Below are 24566 nucleotides of genomic sequence, written 5' to 3'. Positions count from 1 at the left end.
AGACTAGGTATCTACCTCCCCACTACCACTATCAGATTAGAGCCATAATGGAGACTAGGCATCTATCACCCCACTACCACTATCAGATTAGAGCCAAAAAGGCACTAGGCATCTACCACCCCACTACCACTATCATATTAGAGCCATAATGGAGACTAGGTATCTACCAAACCACTACCACTACCAGATTAGAGCCATAATGGAGACTAGGTATCTACCACCCCATTACCACTATCAGATTAGAGCCATAATGGAGACTAGGTATCTACCACCCCACTACCACTATCAGATTAGAGCCATAATGGAGACTAGGTATCTACCACCCCACTACCTCTATCAGATTAGAGCCATAATGGAGAGTAGGTATCTTCCACCCCACTACCACTATCAGATTAGAGCCATAATGGAGACTAGGTATCTACCACCCCACTACCACTATCAGATTAGAGCCATAATGTAGACTAGGTATCTACCACCCCTCTACCACTACCAGATTAGAGCCATAATGGAGACTAGGTATCTACCACCCCACTACCACTATCAGATTAGAGCCATAAGGGCACTAGGCATCTATCACCCCACTACCACTATCAGATTAGAGCCATAAAGGCACTAGGCATCTACCACCCCACTACCACTATCAGATTAGAGCCATAATGGAGACTAGGTATCTACCACCCTACTACCACTATCAGATTAGAGCCATAAGGGCACTAGGCATCTACCACCACACTACCACTATCAGATTAGAGCCATAAAGGCACTAGGCATCTACCACCCCACTACCACTATCAGATTAGAGCCATAAGGACACTAGGCATCTACCACCCCACTACCACTATCAGATTAGAGCCATAAAGGCACTAGGCATCTACCACCCCACTACCACTATCAGATTAGAGCCATAATGGAGACTAGGTATATACCACCCCACTACCACTATCAGATTAGAGCCATAATGGAGACTAGGTATCTACCACCCCACTTCCACTACCAGATTAGAGCCATAATGGAAACTAGGTATCTACCAACCCACTACCACTATCAGATTAGAGCCATAAGGGCACTAGGCATCTATCACCCCACTACCACTATCAGATTAGAGCCATAATGGAGACTAGGTATCTGCCACCCCACTACCACTATCAGATTAGAGCCATAAGGGCACTAGGTATCTACCACCCCACTACCACTATCAGATTAGAGCCATAAGGGCACTAGGCATCTATCACCCCACTACCACTATCAGATTAGAGCCATAAAGGCACTAGGCATCTACCACCCCACTACCACTATCAGATTAGAGCCATAATGGAGACTAGGTATCTACCACCCCACTACCACTATCAGATTAGAGCCATAAGGGCACTAAGCATCTACCACCCCACTACCACTATCAGATTAGAGCCATAATGGAGACTAGGTATCTACCACCCCACTACCACTATCAGATTAGAGCCATAGTGGAGACTAGGTATCTACCACCCCACTACCACTATCAGATTAGAGCCATAATGGAGACTAGGTATCTACCACCCCACTACCACTATCAGATTAGAGCCATAATGGAGACTAGGTATCTACCACCCCATTACCACTATCAGATTAGAGCCATAATGGAGACTAGGTATCTACCACCCCACTACCTCTATCAGATTAGAGCCATAATGGAGAGTAGGTATCTTCCACCCCACTACCACTATCAGATTAGAGCCATAATGGAGACTAGGTATCTACCACCCCACTACCACTATCAGATTAGAGCCATAATGTAGACTAGGTATCTACCACCCCTCTACCACTACCAGATTAGAGCCATAATGGAGACTAGGTATCTACCACCCCACTACCACTATCAGATTAGAGCCATAAGGGAGACTAGGCATCTACCACCCCACTACCACTATCAGATTAGAGCCATAAAGGCACTAAGCATCTACCACCCCACTACCACTATCAGATTAGAGCCATAATGGAGACTAGGTATCTACCACCCTACTACCACTATCAGATTAGAGCCATAAGGGCACTAGGCATCTACCACCACACTACCACTATCAGATTAGAGCCATAAAGGCACTAGGCATCTACCACCCCACTACCACTATCAGATTAGAGCCATAAGGACACTAGGCATCTACCACCCCACTACCACTATCAGATTAGAGCCATAATGGAGACTAGGTATCTACCACCCCACTACCACTATCAGATTAGAGCCATAAGGGCACTAGGCATCTACCACCCCACTACCACTATCAGATTAGAGCCATAATGGAGACCAGGTATCTACCTCCCCACTACCACTATCAGATTAGAGCCATAATGGAGACTAGGCATCTATCACCCCACTACCACTACCAGATTAGAGCCATAATGGAGACTAGGTATCTACCTCCCCACTACCACTATCAGATTAGAGCCATAATGGAGACTAGGCATCTATCACCCCACTACCACTATCAGATTAGAGCCAAAAAGGCACTAGGCATCTACCACCCCACTACCACTATCATATTAGAGCCATAATGGAGACTAGGTATCTACCAAACCACTACCACTACCAGATTAGAGCCATAATGGAGACTAGGTATCTACCACCCCATTACCACTACCAGATTAGAGCCATAATGGAGACTAGGTATCTACCACCCCACTACCACTATCAGATTAGAGCCATAATGGAGACTAGGTATCTACCACCCCACTACCTCTATCAGATTAGAGCCATAATGGAGAGTAGGTATCTTCCACCCCACTACCACTATCAGATTAGAGCCATAATGGAGACTAGGTATCTACCACCCCACTACCACTATCAGATTAGAGCCATAATGTAGACTAGGTATCTACCACCCCTCTACCACTACCAGATTAGAGCCATAATGGAGACTAGGTATCTACCACCCCACTACCACTATCAGATTAGAGCCATAAGGGCACTAGGCATCTATCACCCCACTACCACTATCAGATTAGAGCCATAAAGGCACTAGGCATCTACCACCCCACTACCACTATCAGATTAGAGCCATAATGGAGACTAGGTATCTACCACCCTACTACCACTATCAGATTAGAGCCATAAGGGCACTAGGCATCTACCACCACACTACCACTATCAGATTAGAGCCATAAAGGCACTAGGCATCTACCACCCCACTACCACTATCAGATTAGAGCCATAAGGACACTAGGCATCTACCACCCCACTACCACTATCAGATTAGAGCCATAAAGGCACTAGGCATCTACCACCCCACTACCACTATCAGATTAGAGCCATAATGGAGACTAGGTATATACCACCCCACTACCACTATCAGATTAGAGCCATAATGGAGACTAGGTATCTACCACCCCACTACCACTACCAGATTAGAGCCATAATGGAAACTAGGTATCTACCACCCCACTACCACTATCAGATTAGAGCCATAATGGAGACTAGGTATCTACCACCCCACTACCACTATCAGATTGGAGCCATAATGGAGACTAGGTATCTACCACCCCACTACCACTATCAGATTAGAGCCATAATGGAGACTAGGTATCTACCACCCCACTACCACTATCAGATTAGAGCCATAATGGAGAGTAGGTATCTTCTACCCCACTACCACTATACGATTAGAGCCATAATGGAGACTAGGTATCTACCACCCCACTACCACTATCATATTAGAGCCATAATGGAGACTAAACATCTACCACTATCAGATTAGAGCCATAAGGGCACTAAGCATCTACCACCCCACTACCACTATCAGATTAGAGCCATAATGGAGACTAGGTATCTACCACCCTACTACCACTATCAGATTAGAGCCATAAGGGCACTAGGCATCTACCACCCCACTACCACTATCAGATTAGAGCCATAATGGAGACTAGGTATCTACCACCCTACTACCACTATCAGATTAGAGCCATAAAGGCACTAGGCATCTACCACCCCACTACCACTATCAGATTAGAGCCATAAGGACACTAGGCATCTACCACCCCACTACCACTATCAGATTAGAGCCATAATGGAGACTAGGTATCTACCACCCTACTACCACTATCAGATTAGAGCCATAAGGGCACTAGGCATCTACCACCACACTACCACTATCAGATTAGAGCCATAAAGGCACTAGGCATCTACCACCCCACTACCACTATCAGATTAGAGCCATAAGGACACTAGGCATCTACCACCCCACTACCACTATCAGATTAGAGCCATAATGGAGACTAGGTATCTACCACCCCACTACCACTATCAGATTAGAGCCATAAGGGCACTAGGCATCTACCACCCCACTACCACTATCAGATTAGAGCCATAATGGAGACCAGGTATCTACCTCCCCACTACCACTATCAGATTAGAGCCATAATGGAGACTAGGCATCTATCACCCCACTACCACTACCAGATTAGAGCCATAATGGAGACTAGGTATCTACCTCCCCACTACCACTATCAGATTAGAGCCATAATGGAGACTAGGCATCTATCACCCCACTACCACTATCAGATTAGAGCCAAAAAGGCACTAGGCATCTACCACCCCACTACCACTATCATATTAGAGCCATAATGGAGACTAGGTATCTACCAAACCACTACCACTACCAGATTAGAGCCATAATGGAGACTAGGTATCTACCACCCCATTACCACTATCAGATTAGAGCCATAATGGAGACTAGGTATCTACCACCCCACTACCTCTATCAGATTAGAGCCATAATGGAGAGTAGGTATCTTCCACCCCACTACCACTATCAGATTAGAGCCATAATGGAGACTAGGTATCTACCACCCCACTACCACTATCAGATTAGAGCCATAATGTAGACTAGGTATCTACCACCCCTCTACCACTACCAGATTAGAGCCATAATGGAGACTAGGTATCTACCACCCCACTACCACTATCAGATTAGAGCCATAAGGGCACTAGGCATCTATCACCCCACTACCACTATCAGATTAGAGCCATAAAGGCACTAGGCATCTACCACCCCACTACCACTATCAGATTAGAGCCATAATGGAGACTAGGTATCTACCACCCTACTACCACTATCAGATTAGAGCCATAAGGGCACTAGGCATCTACCACCACACTACCACTATCAGATTAGAGCCATAAAGGCACTAGGCATCTACCACCCCACTACCACTATCAGATTAGAGCCATAAGGACACTAGGCATCTACCACCCCACTACCACTATCAGATTAGAGCCATAAAGGCACTAGGCATCTACCACCCCACTACCACTATCAGATTAGAGCCATAATGGAGACTAGGTATATACCACCCCACTACCACTATCAGATTAGAGCCATAATGGAGACTAGGTATCTACCACCCCACTACCACTACCAGATTAGAGCCATAATGGAAACTAGGTATCTACCACCCCACTACCACTATCAGATTAGAGCCATAATGGAGACTAGGTATCTACCACCCCACTACCACTATCAGATTGGAGCCATAATGGAGACTAGGTATCTACCACCCCACTACCACTATCAGATTAGAGCCATAATGGAGACTAGGTATCTACCACCCCACTACCACTATCAGATTAGAGCCATAATGGAGAGTAGGTATCTTCTACCCCACTACCACTATACGATTAGAGCCATAATGGAGACTAGGTATCTACCACCCCACTACCACTATCATATTAGAGCCATAATGGAGACTAAACATCTACCACTATCAGATTAGAGCCATAAGGGCACTAAGCATCTACCACCCCACTACCACTAACAGATTAGAGCCATAATGGAGACTAGGTATCTACCACCCCACTACCACCATCAGATTAGAGCCATAATGGAGACTAGGTATCTACCACCCCACTACCACTACCAGATTAGAGCCATACTGGAGACTAGGTATCTACCAAACCACTACCACTACCAGATTAGAGCCATAATGGAGACTAGGTATACCACCCCATTACCACTATCAGATTAGAGCCATAATGGAGACTAGGTATCTACCACCCCACTACCACTATCAGATTAGAGCCATAATGGAGACTAGGTATCTACCACCCCACTACCACTATCAGATTAGAGCCATAAGGGCACTAGGCATCTATCACCCCACTACCACTATCAGATTATAGCCATAAAGGCACTAGGCTTCTACCACCCCACTACCACTATCAGATTAGAGCCATAATGGAGACTAGGTATCTACCACCCCACTACCACTATCAGATTAGAGCCATAAGGGCACTAGGTATCTACCACCCCACTACCACTATCAGATTAGAGCCATAAGGGCACTAGGCATCTATCACCCCACTACCACTATCAGATTAGAGCCATAAAGGCACTAGGCATCTACCACCCCACTACCACTATCAGATTAGAGCCATAATGGAGACTAGGTATCTACCACCCCACTACCACTATCAGATTAGAGCCATAAGGGCACTAAGCATCTACCACCCCACTACCACTATCAGATTAGAGCCATAATGGAGACTAGGTATCTACCACCCCACTACCACTATCAGATTAGAGCCATAATGGAGACTAGGTATCTACCACCCCACTACCACTACCAGATTAGAGCCATACTGGAGACTAGGTATCTACCAAACCACTACCACTACCAGATTAGAGCCATAATGGAGACTAGGTATCTACCACCCCATTACCACTATCAGATTAGAGCCGTAATGGAGACTAGGTATCTACCACCCCACTACCACTATCAGATTAGAGCCATAATGGAGACTAGGTATCTACCACCCCACTACCTCTATCAGATTAGAGCCATAATGGAGAGTAGGTATCTTCCACCCCACTACCACTATCAGATTAGAGCCATAATGGAGACTAGGTATCTACCACCCCACTACCACTATCAGATTAGAGCCTGAATGTAGACTAGGTATCTACCACCCCTCTACCACTACCAGATTAGAGCCATAATGGAGACTAGGTATCTACCACCCCACTACCACTATCAGATTAGAGCCATAAGGGCACTAGGCATCTATCACCCCACTACCACTATCAGATTAGAGCCATAAAGGCACTAGGCATCTACCAACCCACTACCACTATCAGATTAGAGCCATAATGGAGACTAGGTATCTACCACCCTACTACCACTATCAGATTAGAGCCATAAGGACACTAGGCATCTACCACCCCACTACCACTATCAGATTAGAGCCATAAAGGCACTAGGCATCTACCACCCCACTACCACTATCAGATTAGAGCCATAATGGAGACTAGGTATCTACCACCCTACTACCACTATCAGATTAGAGCCATAAGGGCACTAGGCATCTACCACCACACTACCACTATCAGATTAGAGCCATAAAGGCACTAGGCATCTACCACCCCACTACCACTATCAGATTAGAGCCATAAGGACACTAGGCATCTACCACCCCACTACCACTATCAGATTAGAGCCATAATGGAGACTAGGTATCTACCACCCCACTACCACTATCAGATTAGAGCCATAAGGGCACTAGGCATCTACCACCCCACTACCACTATCAGATTAGAGCCATAATGGAGACCAGGTATCTACCTCCCCACTACCACTATCAGATTAGAGCCATAATGGAGACTAGGCATCTATCACCCCACTACCACTACCAGATTAGAGCCATAATGGAGACTAGGTATCTACCTCCCCACTACCACTATCAGATTAGAGCCATAATGGAGACTAGGCATCTATCACCCCACTACCACTATCAGATTAGAGCCAAAAAGGCACTAGGCATCTACCACCCCACTACCACTATCATATTAGAGCCATAATGGAGACTAGGTATCTACCAAACCACTACCACTACCAGATTAGAGCCATAATGGAGACTAGGTATCTACCACCCCATTACCACTATCAGATTAGAGCCATAATGGAGACTAGGTATCTACCACCCCACTACCTCTATCAGATTAGAGCCATAATGGAGAGTAGGTATCTTCCACCCCACTACCACTATCAGATTAGAGCCATAATGGAGACTAGGTATCTACCACCCCACTACCACTATCAGATTAGAGCCATAATGTAGACTAGGTATCTACCACCCCTCTACCACTACCAGATTAGAGCCATAATGGAGACTAGGTATCTACCACCCCACTACCACTATCAGATTAGAGCCATAAGGGCACTAGGCATCTATCACCCCACTACCACTATCAGATTAGAGCCATAAAGGCACTAGGCATCTACCACCCCACTACCACTATCAGATTAGAGCCATAATGGAGACTAGGTATCTACCACCCTACTACCACTATCAGATTAGAGCCATAAGGGCACTAGGCATCTACCACCACACTACCACTATCAGATTAGAGCCATAAAGGCACTAGGCATCTACCACCCCACTATCACTATCAGATTAGAGCCATAAGGACACTAGGCATCTACCACCCCACTACCACTATCAGATTAGAGCCATAAAGGCACTAGGCATCTACCACCCCACTACCACTATCAGATTAGAGCCATAATGGAGACTAGGTATATACCACCCCACTACCACTATCAGATTAGAGCCATAATGGAGACTAGGTATCTACCACCCCACTACCACTACCAGATTAGAGCCATAATGGAAACTAGGTATCTACCACCCCACTACCACTATCAGATTAGAGCCATAATGGAGACTAGGTATCTACCACCCCACTACCACTATCAGATTGGAGCCATAATGGAGACTAGGTATCTACCACCCCACTACCACTATCAGATTAGAGCCATAATGGAGACTAGGTATCTACCACCCCACTACCACTATCAGATTAGAGCCATAATGGAGAGTAGGTATCTTCTACCCCACTACCACTATACGATTAGAGCCATAATGAGAGACTCAGGTATCTACCACCCCACTACCACTATCATATTAGAGCCATAATGGAGACTAAACATCTACCACTATCAGATTAGAGCCATAAGGGCACTAAGCATCTACCACCCCACTACCACTAACAGATTAGAGCCATAATGGAGACTAGGTATCTACCACCCCACTACCACCATCAGATTAGAGCCATAATGGAGACTAGGTATCTACCACCCCACTACCACTACCAGATTAGAGCCATACTGGAGACTAGGTATCTACCAAACCACTACCACTACCAGATTAGAGCCATAATGGAGACTAGGTATACCACCCCATTACCACTATCAGATTAGAGCCATAATGGAGACTAGGTATCTACCACCCCACTACCACTATCAGATTAGAGCCATAAGGGCACTAGGCATCTATCACCCCACTACCACTATCAGATTATAGCCATAAAGGCACTAGGCTTCTACCACCCCACTACCACTATCAGATTAGAGCCATAATGGAGACTAGGTATCTGCCACCCCACTATCACTATCAGATTAGAGCCATAAGGGCACTAGGTATCTACCACCCCACTACCACTATCAGATTAGAGCCATAAGGGCACTAGGCATCTATCACCCCACTACCACTATCAGATTAGAGCCATAAAGGCACTAGGCATCTACCACCCCACTACCACTATCAGATTAGAGCCATAATGGAGACTAGGTATCTACCACCCCACTACCACTATCAGATTAGAGCCATAAGGGCACTAAGCATCTACAACCCCACTACCACTATCAGATTAGAGCCATAATGGAGACTAGGTATCTACCACCCCACTACCACTATCAGATTAGAGCCATAATGGAGACTAGGTATCTACCACCCCACTACCACTACCAGATTAGAGCCATACTGGAGACTAGGTATCTACCAAACCACTACCACTACCAGATTAGAGCCATAATGGAGACTAGGTATCTACCACCCCACTACCACTATCAGATTAGAGCCATAATGGAGACTAGGTATCTACCACCCCACTACCACTATCAGATTAGAGCCATAATGGAGACTAAGTATCTACCACCCCACTACCTCTATCAGATTAGAGCCATAATGGAGACTAGGTATCTACCACCCCACTACCACTATCAGATTAGAGCCATAATGGAGACTAGGTATCTACCACCCCACTACCACTATCAGATTAGAGCCATAATGTAGACTAGGTATCTACCACCCCTCTACCACTACCAGATTAGAGCCATAATGGAGACTAGGTATCTACCACCCCACTACCACTATCAGATTAGAGCCATAAGGGCACTAGGCATCTATCACCCCACTACCACTATCAGATTAGAGCCATAAAGGCACTAGGCATCTACCAACCCACTACCACTATCAGATTAGAGCCATAATGGAGACTAGGTATCTACCACCCTACTACCACTATCAGATTAGAGCCATAAGGACACTAGGCATCTACCACCCCACTACCACTATCAGATTAGAGCCATAAAGGCACTAGGCATCTACCACCCCACTACCACTATCAGATTAGAGCCATAATGGAGACTAGGTATCTACCACCCCACTACCACTATCAGATTAGAGCCATAATGGAGACTAGGTATCTACCACCCCACTACCACTACCAGATTAGAGCCATAATGGAAACTAGGTATCTACCACCCCACTACCACTATCAGATTAGAGCCATAATGGAGACTAGGTATCTACCACCCCACTACCACTATCAGATTAGAGCCATAATGGAGACTAGGTATCTACCACCCCACTACCACTATCAGATTGGAGCCATAATGGAGACTAGGTATCTACCACCCCACTACCACTATCAGATTAGAGCCATAATGGAGACTAGGTATCTGCCACCCCACTACCACTATCAGATTAGAGCCATAATGGAGACTAGGTATCTACCACCCCACTACCACTATCATATTAGAGCCATAATGGAGACTAGACATCTACCACTATCAGATTAGAGCCATAAGGGCACTAGACATCTACCACCCCACTACCACTATCAGATTAGAGCCATAATGGAGACTAGGTATCTACCACCCCACTACCACTATCAGATTAGAACCATAATGGTGACTAGGTATATACCACCCCACTACCACTATCAGATTAGAGCCATAATGGAGACTAGACATCTACCACTATCAGATTAGAGCCATAAGGGCACTAGACATCTACCACCCCACTACCACTATCAGATTAGAGCCATAATGGAGACTAGGTATCTACCACCCCACTACCACTATCAGATTAGAGCCATAATGGAGACTAGGCATCTACCACCCCACTACCACTATCAGATTAGAGCCATAAAGGCAATAGGCAGCTACCACCCCACTACCACTATCAGATTAGAGCCATAAGGGCACTAGGCATCTACCACCCCACTACCACTATCAGATTAGAGCCATAATGGAGAAGGTATCTACCACCCCACTACCACTATCAGATTAGAGCCATAATGGAGACTAGGTATCTACCACCCCACTACCACTACCAAATTAGAGCCATAATGGAGACTAGGTATCTACCACCCCACTACCACTATCAGATTAGAGCCATAATGGAGAAGCTGAGGTATCTACCACCCCACTACCTCTATCAGATTAGAGCCATAATGGAGACTAGGTATCTCCCACCCCACTACCACTATCAGATTTAGAGCCATAATGAGAGCAGGTCTGGGTCATCTACCACCCCACTTCCACTATCAGATTAGAGCCATAATGGAGCACTAGGCATCTACCACCCCACTACCACTATCAGATTAGAGCCATAATGGAGCACTAGGCATCTACCACCCCACTACCACTATCAGATTAGAGCCATAATGGAGCACTAGGCATCTACCACCCCACTACCACTATCAGATTAGAGCCATAATGGAGACTAGGTATCTACCACCCCTCTACCACTACCAGATTAGAGCCATAATGGAGACTAGGGCTCTACCCCCCCACTACCACTATCAGATTAGAGCCATAATAGAGCACTAGTCGTATCTACCACCCCACTACCACTATCAGATTAGAGCCATAATGGAGACTAGGTATCTACCACCCCTCTACCACTATCAGATTAGAGCCATAATGGAGACTAGGCATCTACCACCCCACTACCACTATCAGATTAGAGCCATACGGGCACTAGGCATCTACCACCCCACTACCACTATCAGATTAGAGCCATAATGGCACTAGGCATCTACCACCCCACTCCCACTACCAGATTAGAGCCATAGGGGAGACTAGGTATCTACCACCCCACTACCACTATCAGATTAGAGCCATAAGGGCACTAGGCATCTACCACCCCACTACCACTATCAGATTAGAGCCATAAGGGCACTAGGCATCTACCACCCCACTACCACTATCAGATTAGAGCCATAATGGAGACTAGGTATCTACCACCCCACTACCACTATCAGATTAGAGCCATAATGGAGACTAGGTATCTACCACCCCACTACCACTATCAGATTAGAGCCATAATGGCGACTAGGTATCTACCACCCCACTACCACTATCAGATTAGAGCCATAATGGAGACTAGGTATCTACCACCCCACTACCACTATCAGATTAGAGCCATACTGGAGACTAGACATCTACCACTATCAGATTAAAGCCATAAGGGCACTAGACATCTACCACCCCACTACCACTATCAGATTAGAGCCATAATGGAGACTAGGTATCTACCACCCCACTACCACTATCAGATTAGAGCCATAATGGAGACTAGGTATCTCCCACCCCACTACCACTATCAGGTTAGAGCCATAATGGAGACTAGGTATCTACCACCCCACTACCACTATCAGATTAGAGCCATAATGGAGACTAGGTATCTGCCACCCCACTACCACTATCAGATTAGAGCCATAAGGGCACTAGGCATCTACCACCCCACTACCACTATCAGATTAGAGCCATAATGGAGACTAGGTATCTACCACCCCACTACCACTATCAGATTAGAGCCATAAAGGCACTAGGCATCTCCCACCCCACTACCACTATCAGATTAGAGCCATAAGGGAGACTAGGCATCTACCACCCCACTACCACTATCAGATTAGAGCCATAATGGAGACTAGGTATCTACCACCCCACTACCACTATCAGATTAGAGCCATAATGGGCACTAGGTATCTACCACCCCACTACCACTATCAGATTAGAGCCATAATGGAGACTAGGTATCTACCACCCCACTACCACTATCAGATTAGAGCCATAAGGGCACTAGGCATCTTCCACCCCACTACCACTATCAGATTAGAGCCATAAAGGCACTAGGCATCTACCACCCCACTACCACTATCAGATTAGAGCCATAATGGAGACTAGGTATCTACCACCCCACTACCACTACCAGATTAGAGCCATAATGGAGACTAGGTATCTCCCACCCCACTACCACGATCAGATTAGAGCCATAATGGAGACTAGGCATCTACCACCCCACTACCACTATCAGATTAGAGCCATAAGGGCACTAGGCATCTACCACCCCACTACCACTATCAGATTAGAGCCATAATGGAGACTAGGTATCTACCACCCCACTACCACTATCAGATTAGAGCCATAATGGAGACTAGGTATCTACCACCCCACTACCACTATCAGATTAGAGCCACAAGGGCACTAGGCATCTACCACCCCACTACCACTATCAGATTAGAGCCATAATGGGCACTAGGCATCTACCACCCCACTACCACTATCAGATTAGAGCCATAATGGAGACTAGGTATCTACCACCCCACTACCACTACCAGATTAGAGCCATACTGGAGACTAGGTATCTACCACCCCACTACCACTATCAGATTAGAGCCATAATGGAGACTAGGTATCTACCACCCCACTACCACTATCAGATTAGAGCCATAATGGAGACTAGGTATCTACCACCCCACTACCTCTATCAGATTAGAGCCATAATGGAGGCTAGGTATCTACCACCCCACTACCACTATCAGATTAGAGCCATAATGGAGACTAGGTATCTACCACCCCACTACCACTACCAGATTAGAGCCATAATGGAGACTAGGTATCTACCACCCCACTACCACTATCAGATTAGAGCCATAAGGGCACTAGGCATCTATCACCCCACTACCACTATCAGATTAGAGCCATAAAGGCACTAGGCATCTACCACCCCACTACCACTATCAGATTAGAGCCATAATGGAGACTAGGTATCTACCACCCTACTACCACTGTCAGATTAGAGCCATAAGGGCACTAGGCATCTACCACCCCACTACCACTATCAGATTAGAGCCATAAAGGCACTAGGCATCTACCACCCCACTACCACTATCAGATTAGAGCCATAATGGAGACTAGGTATCTACCACCCCACTACCACTATCAGATTAGAGCCATAATGGAGACTAGGTATCTACCACCCCACTACCACTATCAGATTAGAGCCATAATGGCAACTAGGCATCTACCACCCCACTACCACTATCAGATTAGAGCCATAATGGAGACTAGGCATCTACCACCCCACTACCACTATCAGATTAGAGCCATAATGGAGACTAGGTATCTACCACCCCACTACCACTATCAGATTGGAGCCATAATGGAGACTAGGTATCTACCACCCCACTACCACTATCAGATTAGAGCCATAATGGAGACTAGGTATCTGCCACCCCACTACCACTATCAGATTAGAGCCATAATGGAGACTAGGTATCTACCACCCCACTACCACTATCAGATTAGAGCCATAATGGAGACTAGGTATCTACCACCCCACTACCACTATCAGATTAGAGCCATAATGGAGACTAGACATCTACCACTATCAGATTAGAGCCATAAGGGCACTAGACATCTACCACCCCACTACCACTATCAGATTAGAGCCATAATGGAGACTAGGTATCTACCACCCCACTACCACTATCAGATTAGAGGCATAATGGAGACTAGGCATCTACCACCCCACTACCACTATCAGATTAGAGCCATAAAGGCAATAGGCAGCTACCACCCCACTACCACTATCATATTAGAGCCATAAGGGCACTAGGCATCTACCACCCCACTACCACTATCAGATTAGAGCCATAAAGGCACTAGGCATCTACCACCCCACTACCACTATCAGATTAGAGCCATAATGGAGAAGGTATCTACCACCCCACTACCACTATCAGATTAGAGCCATAATGGAGACTAGGTATCTACCACCCCACTACCACTACCAAATTAGAGCCATAATGGAGACTAGGTATCTACCACCCCACTACCACTATCAGATTAGAGCCATAATGGAGACTAGGTATCTACCACCCCACTACCTCTATCAGATTAGAGCCATAATGGAGACTAGGTATCTCCCACCCCACTACCACTATCAGATTAGAGCCATAATGGAGACTAGGTATCTACCACCCCACTACCACTATCAGATTAGAGCCAGGGCACTAGGCATCTATCACCCCACTACCACTATCAGATTAGAGCCATAATGGAGACTAGGTATCTACCACCCCACTACCACTATCAGATTAGAGCCATAATGGAGACTAGGTATCTACCACCCCACTACCACTACCAGATTAGAGCCATAATGGAGACTAGGTATCTACCACCCCACTACCTCTATCAGATTAGAGCCATAATGGAGAGTAGATAACTTCCACCCCACTACCACTATCAGATTAGAGCCATAATGGAGACTAGGTATCTAACACCCCACTACCACTATCAGATTAGAGCCATAATGGAGACTAGGTATCTACCACCCCTCTACCACTATCAGATTAGAGCCATAATGGAGACTAGGTATCTACCACCCCACTACCACTATCAGATTAGAGCCATACGGGCACTAGGCATCTACCACCCCACTACCACTATCAGATTAGAGCCATAATGGAGACTAGGTATCTACCACCCCTCTCCCACTACCAGATTAGAGCCATAATGGAGACTAGGTATCTACCACCACTATCAGATTAGAGCCAAAAGGGAACTAGGCATCTATCACCCCACTACCACTATCAGATTAGAGCCATAAAGGCACTAGGCATCTACCACCCCACTACCACTATCAGATTAGAGCCATAATGGAGACTAGGTATCTACCACCCTACTACCACTATCAGATTAGAGCCATAAGGGCACTATGCATCTACCACCCCACTACCACTATCAGATTAGAGCCATAAAGGCACTAGGCATCTACCACCCCACTTCCACTATCAGATTAGAGCCATAATGGAGACTAGGTATCTATCACCCCACTACCACTATCAGATTAGAGCCATAATGGAGACTAGACATCTACCACTATCAGATTAAAGCCATAAGGGCACTAGACATCTACCACCCCACTACCACTATCAGATTAGAGCCATAATGGAGACTAGGTATCTACTACCCCACTACCTCTATCAGATTAGAGCCATAATGGAGACTAGGTATCTCCCACCCCACTACCACTATCAGATTAGAGCCATAATGGAGACTAGGTATCTACCACCCCACTACCGTTATCAGATTAGAGCAATAATGGAGACTAGACATCTACCACTATCAGATTATAGCCATAAGGGCACTAGGCATCTACCACCCCACTACCACAATCAGATTAGAGCCATAACAGAGACTAGGTATCTACCACCCAACTACATCTATCAGATTAGAGCCATAATGGAGACTAGGTATCTCCCACCCCACTACCACTATCAGATTAGAGCCATAATGGAGACTAGGTATCTACCACCCCACTACCACTATCAGATTAGAGCCACAAGGGCACTAGGCATCTATCACCACACTACCACTATCAAATTAGAGCCATAAGGGAACTAGGCATCTATCACCCCACTACCACTATCAGATTAGAGCCATAAAGGCACTAGGCATCTACCACCCCACTACCACTATCAGATTAGAGCCATAAGGGCACTAGGCATCTATCACCCCACTACCACTATCAGATTAGAGCCATAATGGAGACTAGGTATCTACCACCCCACTACCACTATCAGATTAGAGCCATACGGGCACTAGGCATCTACCACCCCACTACCACTATCAGATTAGAGCCATAAAGGCACTAGGCATCTACCACCCCACTACCACTATCAGATTAGAGCCATAATGGAGACTAGGTATCTACCACCCCACTACCACTACCAGATTAGAGCCATAATGGGCACTAGGTATCTCCCACCCCACTACCACGATCAGATTAGAGCCATAATGGAGACTAGGTATCTACCACCCCACTACCACTATCAGATTAGAGCCATAATGGAGACTAGACATCTACCACTATCAGATTAGAGCCATAAGGGCACTAGACATCTACCACCCCACTACCACTATCAGATTAGAGCGATAATGGAGACTAGGTATCTACCACCCCACTACCACTATCAGATTAGAGCCACAAGGGCACTAGGCATCTATCACCACACTACCACTATAAGATTAGAGCCATAAGGGCACTAGGCATCTATCACCCCACTACCACTATCAGATTAGAGCCATAATGGAGACTAGGCATCTACCACCCCACTACCACTATCAGATTAGAGCCATAATGGAGACTAGGTATCTACCACCCCACTACCACTATCAGATTAGAGCCATAATGGAGACTAGGTATCTACCACCCCACTACCACTACCAGATTAGAGCCATAATGGAGACTAGGTATCTACCACCCCACTACCTCTATCAGATTAGAGCCATAATGGAGAGTAGATATCTTCCACCCCACTACCACTATCAGATTAGAGCCATAATGGAGACTAGGTATCTAACACCCCACTACCACTATCAGATTAGAGCCATAATGGAGACTAGGTATCTACCACCCCTCTACCACTATCAGATTAGAGCCATAATGGAGACTAGGTATCTACCACCCCACTACCACTATCAGATTAGAGCCATACGGGCACTAGGCATCTACCACCCCACTACCACTATCAGATTAGAGCCATAATGGAGCATAGGTATCTACCACCCCACTACCACTATCAGATTAGAGCCATAATGGAGACTAGGTATCTACCACCCCACTACCACTACCAGATTAGAGCCATAATGGAGACTAGGTATCTACCACCCCACTACCTCTATCAGATTAGAGCCATAATGGAGAGTAAGTATCTTCCACCCCACTACCACTATCAGATTAGAGCCATAATGGAGACTAGGTATCTAACACCCCACTACCACTATCAGATTAGAGCCATAATGGAGACTAGGTATCTACCACCCCTCTCCCACTACCAGATTAGAGCCATAATGGAGACTAGGTATCTACCACCCCACTACCACTACCAGATTAGAGCCATAATGGAGACTAGGTATCTACCACCCCACCACCACTATCAGATTAGAGCCAAAAGGGAAATAGGCATCTACCACCCCACTACCACTATCAGATTAGAGCCATAAAGGCACTAGGCATCTACCACCCCACTACCACTATCAGATTAGAGCCATAATGGAGACTAGGTATCTACCACCCTACTACCACTATCAGATTAGAGCCATAAGGGCACTATGCATCTACCACCCCACTACCACTATCAGATTAGAGCCATAAAGGCACTAGGCATCTACCACCCCACTTCCACTATCAGATTAGAGCCATAATGGAGACTAGGTATCTATCACCCCACTACCACTATCAGATTAGAGCCATAATGGAGACTAGGTATCTCCCACCCCACTACCACTACCAGATTAGAGCCATAATGGAGACTAGGTATCTACCACCCCACTACCACTATCAGATTAGAGCCATAATGGAGACTAGGTATCTACCACCCCACTACCACTATCAGATTAGAGCCATAATGGAGACTGGGTATCTACCACCCCACTAGCACTATCAGATTAGAGCCATAATGGAGACTAGGTATCTATCACCCCACTACCACTATCAGATTAGTTCCATAATGGAGACTAGACATCTACCACTATCAGATTAAAGCCATAAGGGCACTAGACATCTACCACCCCACTACCACTATCAGATTAGAGCCATAATGGAGACTAGGTATCTACTACCCCACTACCTCTATCAGATTAGAGCCATAATGGAGACTAGGTATCTCCCACCCCACTACCACTATCAGATTAGAGCCATAATGGAGACTAGGTATCTACCACCCCACTACCGTTATCAGATTAGAGCAATAATGGAGACTAGACATCTACCACTATCAGATTAGAGCCATAAGGGCACTACACATCTACCACCCCACTACCACAATCAGATTAGAGCCATAACAGAGACTAGGTATCTACCACCCAACTACATCTATCAGATTAGAGCCATAATGGAGACTAGGTATCTCCCACCCCACTACCACTATCAGATTAGAGCCATAATGGAGACTAGGCATCTATCACCCCACTACCACTATCAGATTAGAGCCATAAAGGCACTAGGCATCTACCACCCCACTACCACTATCAGATTAGAGCCATAAGGGCACTAGGCATCTATCACCCCACTACCACTATCAGATTAGAGCCATAAAGGCAATAGGCATCTACCACCCCACTACCACTATCAGATTAGAGCCATAATGGAGACTAGGTATCTACCACCCCACTACCACTATCAGATTAGAGCCATACGGGCACTAGGCATCTACCACCCCACTACCACTATCAGATTAGAGCCATAAAGGCACTAGGCATCTACCACCCCACTACCACTATCAGATTAGAGCCATAATGGAGACTAGGTATCTACCACCCCACTACCACTACCAGATTAGAGCCATAAAGGCACTAGGCATCTACCACCCCACTACCACTATCAGATTAGAGCCATAAGGGCACTAGGCATCTATCACCCCACTACCACTATCAGATTAGAGCCATAAAGGCAATAGGCATCTACCACCCCACTACCACTATCAGATTAGAGCCATAATGGAGACTAGGTATCTACCACCCCACTACCACTATCAGATTAGAGCCATACGGGCACTAGGCATCTACCACCCCACTACCACTATCAGATTAGAGCCATAAAGGCACTAGGCATCTACCACCCCACTACCACTATCAGATTAGAGCCATAATGGAGACTAGGTATCTACCACCCCACTACCACTACCAGATTAGAGCCATAATGGGCACTAGGTATCTACCACCCCACTACCACTATCAGATTAGAGCCATAATGGAGACTAGGTATCTACTACCCCACTACCTCTATCAGATTAGAGCCATAATGGAGACTAGGTATCTCCCACCCCACTACCACTATCAGATTAGAGCCATAATGGAGACTAGGTATCTACCACCCCACTACCGTTATCAGATTAGAGCAATAATGGAGACTAGGTATCTACCACCCCACTACCACTATCAGATTAGAGCCACAAGGGCACTAGGCATCTATCACCACACTACCACTATAAGATTAGAGCCATAAGGGCACTAGGCATCTATCACCCCACTACCACTATCAGATTAGAGCCATAATGGAGACTAGGCATCTACCACCCCACTACCACTATCAGATTAGAGCCATAATGGAGACTAGGTATCTACCACCCCACTACCACTATCAGATTAGAGCCATAATGGAGACTAGGTATCTACCACCCCACTACCACTACCAGATTAGAGCCATAATGGAGACTAGGTATCTACCACCCCACTACCTCTATCAGATTAGAGCCATAATGGAGAGTAGATATCTTCCACCCCACTACCACTATCAGATTAGAGCCATAATGGAGACTAGGTATCTAACACCCCACTACCACTATCAGATTAGAGCCATAATGGAGACTAGGTATCTACCACCCCTCTACCACTATCAGATTAGAGCCATAATGGAGACTAGGTATCTACCACCCCTCTCCCACTACCAGATTAGAGCCATAATGGAGACTAGGTATCTTCCACCCCACTACCACTATCAGATTAGAGCCAAAAGGGAAATAGGCATCTATCACCCCACTACCACTACCAGATTAGAGCCATAATGGAGACTAGGTATCTACCAAACCACTACCACTATCAGATTAGAGCCATAAAGGCACTAGGCATCTACCACCCCACTACCACTATCAGATTAGAGCCATAATGGAGACTAGGTATCTACCACCCTACTACCACTATCAGATTAGAGCCATAAGGGCACTATGCATCTACCACCCCACTACCACTATCAGATTAGAGCCATAAAGGCACTAGGCATCTACCACCCCACTTCCACTATCAGATTAGAGCCATAATGGAGACTAGGTATCTATCACCCCACTACCACTATCAGATTAGAGCCATAATGGAGACTAGGTATCTCCCACCCCACTACCACTACCAGATTAGAGCCATAATGGAGACTAGGTATCTACCACCCCACTACCACTATCAGATTAGAGCCATAATGGAGACTAGGTATCTACCACCCCACTACCACTATCAGATTAGAGCCATAATGGAGACTGGGTATCTACCACCCCACTAGCACTATTAGATTAGAGCCATAATGGAGACTAGGTATCTATCACCCCACTACCACTATCAGATTAGTTCCATAATGGAGACTAGACATCTACCACTATCAGATTAAAGCCATAAGGGCACTAGACATCTACCACCCCACTACCACTATCAGATTAGAGCCATAATGGAGACTAGGTATCTACTACCCCACTACCTCTATCAGATTAGAGCCATAATGGAGACTAGGTATCTCCCACCCCACTACCACTATCAGATTAGAGCCATAATGGAGACTAGGTATCTACCACCCCACTACCGTTATCAGATTAGAGCAATAATGGAGACTAGACATCTACCACTATCAGATTAGAGCCATAAGGGCACTACACATCTACCACCCCACTACCACAATCAGATTAGAGCCATAACAGAGACTAGGTATCTACCACCCAACTACATCTATCAGATTAGAGCCATAATGGAGACTAGGTATCTCCCACCCCACTACCACTATCAGATTAGAGCCATAATGGAGACTAGGTATCTACCACCCCACTACCACTATCAGATTAGAGCCATAAAGGCACTAGGCATCTACCACCCCACTACCACTATCAGATTAGAGCCATAAGGGCACTAGGCATCTATCACCCCACTACCACTATCAGATTAGAGCCATAAAGGCACTAGGCATCTACCACCCCACTACCACTATCAGATTAGAGCCATAATGGAGACTAGGTATCTACCACCCCACTACCACTATCAGATTAGAGCCATACGGGCACTAGGCATCTACCACCCCACTACCACTATCAGATTAGAGCCATAAAGGCACTAGGCATCTACCACCCCACTACCACTATCAGATTAGAGCCATAACTAGGTATCTACCACCCCACTACCACTATCAGATTAGAGCCATAAGGCACTATCTACCACCCCACTACCACTATCAGATTAGAGCCATAAGGGCACTAGGCACCTATCACCCCACTACCACTATCAGATTAGAGCCATAAAGGCACTAGGCATCTACCACCCCACTACCACTATCAGATTAGAGCCATAATGGAGACTAGGTATCTACCACCCCACTACCACTATCAGATTAGAGCCATACGGGCACTAGGCATCTACCACCCCACTACCACTATCAGATTAGAGCCATAAAGGCACTAGGCATCTACCACCCCACTACCACTATCAGATTAGAGCCATAATGGAGACTAGGTATCTACCACCCCACTACCACTACCAGATTAGAGCCATAATGGGCACTAGGTATCTACCACCCCACTACCACTATCAGATTAGAGCCATAATGGAGACTAGGTATCTACTACCCCACTACCTCTATCAGATTAGAGCCATAATGGAGACTAGGTATCTCCCACCCCACTACCACTATCAGATTAGAGCCATAATGGAGACTAGGTATCTACCACCCCACTACCGTTATCAGATTAGAGCAATAATGGAGACTAGACATCTACCACTATCAGATTAGAGCCATAAGGGCACTAGACATCTACCACCCCACTACCACAATCAGATTAGAGCCATAACAGAGACTAGGTATCTACCACCCAACTACATCTATCAGATTAGAGCCATAATGGAGACTAGGTATCTCCCACCCCACTACCACTATCAGATTAGAGCCATAATGGAGACTAGGTATCTACCACCCCACTACCACTATCAGATTAGAGCCACAAGGGCACTAGGCATCTATCACCACACTACCACTATCAAATTAGAGCCATAAGGGCACTAGGCATCTATCACCCCACTACCACTATCAGATTAGAGCCATAAAGGCACTAGGCATCTACCACCCCACTACCACTATCAGATTAGAGCCATAAGGGCACTAGGCATCTATCACCCCACTACCACTATCAGATTAGAGCCATAAAGGCAATAGGCATCTACCACCCCACTACCACTATCAGATTAGAGCCATAATGGAGACTAGGTATCTACCACCCCACTACCACTATCAGATGAGAGCCATACGGGCACTAGGCATCTACCACCCCACTACCACTATCAGATTAGAGCCATAAAGGCACTAGGCATCTACCACCCCACTACCACTATCAGATTAGAGCCATAATGGAGACTAGGTATCTACCACCCCACTACCACTACCAGATTAGAGCCATAATGGGCACTAGGTATCTACCACCCCACTACCACTATCAGATTAGAGCCATAATGGAGACTAGGTATCTACCACCCCACTACCACTATCAGATTAGAGCCATAATGGAGACTAGACAACTACCACTATCAGATTAAAGCCATAAGGGCACTAGACATCTACCACCCCACTTCCACTATCAGATTAGAGCCATAATGGAGACTAGGTATCTACCACCCCACTACCTCTATCAGATTAGAGCCATAATCGAGACTAGGTATCTCCCACCCCACTACCACTATCAGATTAGAGCCATAATGGAGACTAGGTATCTACCACCCACTACCACTATCAGATTAGAGCCATAATGGAGACTAGACATCTACCACTATCAGATTAGAGCCATAAGGGCTCTAGACATCTACCACCCCACTACCACTATCAGATTAGAGCCATAATGGAGACTAGGTATCTACCACCCCACTACATGTATCAGATTAGAGCGATAATGGAGACTAGGTATCTACCACCCCACTACCACTATCAGATTAGAGCCACAAGGGCACTAGGCATCTATCACCACACTACCACTATAAGATTAGAGCCATAAGGGCACTAGGCATCTATCACCCCACTACCACTATCAGATTAGAGCCATAAAGGCACTAGGCATCTACCACCCCACTACCACTATCAGATTAGAGCCTTAATAGAGACTAGGTATCTACCACCCCACTACCACTATCAGATTAGAGCCATAAGGGCACTAGGCATCTACCACCCCACTACCACTATCAGATTAGAGCCATAAAGGCACTAGTCATCTACCACCCCACTACCACTATTAGATTAGAGCCATAATGGAGACTAGGTATCTACCACCCCACTACCACTATCAGATTAGAGCCATAATGGAGCCTAGACATCTACCACTATCAGATTAAAGCCATAAAGGCACTAGACATCTACCACCCCACTACCACTATCAGATTAGAGCCATAATGGA

The sequence above is a fragment of the Salvelinus alpinus genome, chromosome 6 (genome assembly GCF_045679555.1).
Source record: "Salvelinus alpinus chromosome 6, SLU_Salpinus.1, whole genome shotgun sequence".
Lineage (NCBI taxonomy): Eukaryota > Metazoa > Chordata > Actinopteri > Salmoniformes > Salmonidae > Salvelinus > Salvelinus alpinus.
Note: the sequence above shows the minus strand (reverse complement) of the source record.